A 4,094-nucleotide genomic window follows, 5' to 3' on the forward strand; every position below is an offset into this window, starting at 1 on the left:
TTCCCCAGACTCTCTGCCCAGAGACCCAGATTCAGTGGGTGGTGAGGTCTGGAAATCTGTATTTTTAATTAGCTCTCTACTGACTCCCATGTAGCCAATTAAGTGATGGCAGACCCTGAAGATTTTTTTTTCAGTTTTATTGAGGTATAATTGACAAATAGGAATTATATATATTTAAGGTGTTCAACTTGATGTTTTGATGTATGTATGCATTGTGAAATGATCGCTACAATCAAGCTAATTAACATATTCATCACCTCACGTGGTAGCCATTGTCTTTCTGTGTATGCGCACACACGTGTGTGTGTTGAGAACATGAGATCTACCCTCAACAAATTTCAAGTATGCAATACGGTATTGTTAACTGCAATCACCATGCTGTACATAAGATCTCCAGAACCTATTCATCTTGGATAACTGAAAATGTATACCCTTTGACCAATATCTCCCCGTTTCCACCTCCCCTTAGCCCCTAATTACCACCATTCTTCTCTCTGCCTCCATGAATTTCACTTAGATCCCACATGTAGTATTTGTCTTTCGGTGTCTGCCTTATTTTACTTAGCATAGTGTTAGCCATATAGCTAATTTAGCATGTGTATTATGCATAATAATATATATATACAATATATGTATTCCTACATACATACAATAGATATATGCTCAGAAGTGAGGTTATTAGATCATATGGTAGTTCTATTTTTAATTTTTTGAGGACACTCCGTACTGTTTTCCATAATGGCTCTATCAATTTCCACTTCCACTACCAGTGTACAAGAACTGCCTTTTGTCCACATCCTCGGCAACACGTATCTTTTGTCTTTTGATAATAGCCCTTCTAACAGGTATGAGATATCTCTTCTCGTTGTGAAGGAGCTTTCCCCCGATGTTTTCTTCTGGGATTTTATGGTTTCAAGCCTATGTTTAAGTCTTTAATACATTTTGAGCTGATTTGCATATATGGTGTGAGACAAGGGCCCAGTTTCATTTTTCTGCATACACGTACCCAATTTTCCCTACAATATTTATTGAAGAGACTCTCCTTTCCCCATTGCATGTTTTTGAAACTCCTCGTGAAGACCAATTGACCATAGATGCACTGATTTTATTTCTGGGCCCTCTATTCTGTTCCATTTGCCTATATGTCGGTTTTTATACCAGTACCATACTGTTTTCGATTACTTTGTAATATATTTTGACATTAGGGCCTCTCTCCCATGGGACTGCGGGAGGCCCCTTTTCTCCTCGGCCAGGTCTGGAGGGCAAGATCAGCCCTTGAAGATCATTGTCAGGACTGCCACAAGCTGGCAGCCTTGTTTTCCTGCCTCAGACATCTGTGGTTGCTGGGAGCCCTCACTTGGTCTATACCAGGCATGCCAACCCCATAGCCAGACTAGGGTCTGAAGTGGCAACACTGGTCATGGGGCCTACAGCTCTCCTCAGATAGTGCTAGGTTCTCATGGGCTGAACCTGGCCTGTGTTGCCCCAAAAGTAGCTTGGCCCCTTGTCTGCCCCATAGGCAACACCTAACAAACACCTAAACAGGTAGTGATCTACAACAAAGATCCCTGTGAGGGAGTGGGGCCTCTCACCTCCTGCTCTCCTACTAAACAACTGCTTTGGCCCCAGGGGATATTACTGGGAGAGGAGAGGGTGCCCACAAGTGAGGACTTGTGTTGTAGAAGGGTCATCTGAGGCCACCTAACTCAGAGAGGATCACCATTTTTCCCTATGTGGATTAGCTTGGGTGCCAGCCAGGCCACTCCATCCACCCACTCAGAGCTGTGTCTCCTGCCATAGGGTCCTGTACAGGATTGTGAGAAGTGGGGTGGTGAGGAAGAGCCCCGAGTGAGTGCTGGAGAATAAGGAGCAACACAAGCATCAGGGCAAGGAGGTCAGAGCTGGCACTCAGTACACCGGCCATAAGCACGAGCCCCACTTGCAAGCAGTTACCTCTATCTAATCGGACAGCTCAGGCTCCACACAGTTGCAAGTGGGAAGTTTTATGCGTTGAAGTGCCTACTTCGTCAACTAACAAAATAATGTTTTAGAGAAGTTTTCAAGCTCTAACAGTTTTTCTTCACTAACAAAAGTTCTGAAAGCATCTTACTGTGTTCTAAAAGCAATAAACCACTTTCTGTGGAAAAAAAATTAGGAAATGTGATGCCTCCAGATTTGTTCTTGCTCAGATTTGTTTTGGCTATTTCGGGTCTTCTGTGTTTCCTGTGATTAAGATTATTTTTTTTTTATTTCTATAAAGAATTCCATTGGGATTTTGACAGGAATTGCATTGAATCTGTAAATCACCTTGAGTAGTGTGGACATTTTAACAATATCCTTCCAGTCCATGAGTACTGAGGTCTTTTCATTTATTTGTGTCTATTTGGATTTCCTTCATCAATGTTTTATAATTTTTGGTGTACAAATTTTTCATCTTTTTGGTTAAGTTTATTCCTAGGTATTTTAGTTTTCTTTTGTTGCCGTGTGATTGTTTCCTTAATTTTCTTTTCAGATAGTTCTTGTTAGTATATACAAACACCACTGATTTTCATATGTTGATTTTGTGTCCTGGAACTTTACTAGATTTGTTTATTAGTTCTAACAGTTTTGTTGTTGTTTAATCTTTGGAGTTTTCTACATGTATAATCATGTCATCTACAAACAAAGATAAATTCAGTTCTTCCTTTCTGTTTTGGATGCCTTTCATTTCTTTTTCTTGTCTAATTGCTCTGGCTAGGATTTCCAGTACTATGTTGAAGAGAAGTGGCAAGAGTGGGCATTGTTGCCTTATACCAGATCTTAAAAGATTTCAGGGGTTCCTCATTGATTATGGGGTAGGTTGTGGGCTTTTAATATATGGCCTTTTTTGTGTTGAGGTAAATTCCTCTACCTTTATTTTGTTGATAGCGTTTATCCCAAATGGATGTTGTCAAATGCTTTTTCTGTGTCTATTCATCTATCATGCGATGATTGTGTTTATCTTCCATTCTTTTTTTAATGTTTATCTTTGAGAGAGAGAGACAGAAAGAGTGTGCGTGAGGAAGGGGCAGAGAGAGAGGAAGACACAGAATCTGAAGCAGGCTCCAGGCTCTGAGCTGTCAGCACAGAGCCCAACACGAACTGTGAGATCATGACCTGAGCCGAAGTCGGACGCTTAACCAACTGAGCCACGCAGGCACCCCTCTTTCATTCTGTTAATATGGTGTGTCACATTGATTGATTTGCCAGTATTGAACCATCTTTCCATCCCACAGATAAATCCCCCTTGGTCATGGTGCGTAATCCTTTTAATGTGCTGTTGAATTGGTTTACTAATATTCTATTGAGAATTTTAACATCTGTGTTCATTAGGGATACTGGCCTGTGGTTTTCTTTTCTTGCGTTGTCTTCATCTGAATTTGGTATCAGGGTGATGCTGGGCTCATAAGTGGTTTGGAAATGTTCCTTCCTCTATTTTTTGGAAGAGCTTTAGAAGGATTGGTACTAATTCTTCTTTGAATGTTTGATAAAATTCACCCATGAAGCCCTCTGGTCCCAGGCTTTTCTTTGTTGGGAGGTTTTTAATTATTACTTCAGTTTTCTAATTTTTTATTGGTCTTTTTAAGCTTTATTTCTTCTTGATTCTATCTTGTTATTATCTAGGAGATTTTCCATTTCTTCCAGCCTACCAGATTTTTTGGCATATAATTGTTCATAAAGTTCCCTATGATCTTGTTTATTTCTATGGCATCCATTTAATGTTTCCTCTTTCACTTCTGATTTTATTTATTTCAGTCTTTTCTCTTTTTTCTTAGTCTACTAAGAGCTTATCCATTTTTTTAATCTTTTCAAAAAACCAACTCTCAGTTTTGTTGATACCATCTATTCTTCTATTCTCTATTTGGTTTGTTTCTGCTCTAATCTTTATTTCTTTCTTTCTGCTAACTTGGAGTTTAGTTTGTTTTTTTCTAGTTCCTTGAGGTGTAAACTTAGGTTGTTTACTTGAGATCTTCTCCTTTTTTTCTTTTTTCTTTTTCTTTTTTTCGCTAAAAATTTCCTTCTTAGTACTACTTTTGCTGCATCCCATAAGTTTTAGTATGTTATGTTTTTATTTT

General features: G+C 39.2%; 1 non-coding gene across 1 annotated transcript; it reads left to right on the forward strand.

Moving 5' to 3' along the window:
• The first annotated feature begins 1,205 nt into the window (after positions 1 to 1,205).
• Positions 1,206 to 1,336, forward strand: LOC122238963. The gene has a single exon (XR_006218100.1).
• Positions 1,337 to 4,094: the final 2,758 nt, after the last annotated feature.

Source organism: Panthera tigris, chromosome B2 (assembly GCF_018350195.1).
Source record: "Panthera tigris isolate Pti1 chromosome B2, P.tigris_Pti1_mat1.1, whole genome shotgun sequence".
NCBI classification, from domain to species: domain Eukaryota; kingdom Metazoa; phylum Chordata; class Mammalia; order Carnivora; family Felidae; genus Panthera; species Panthera tigris.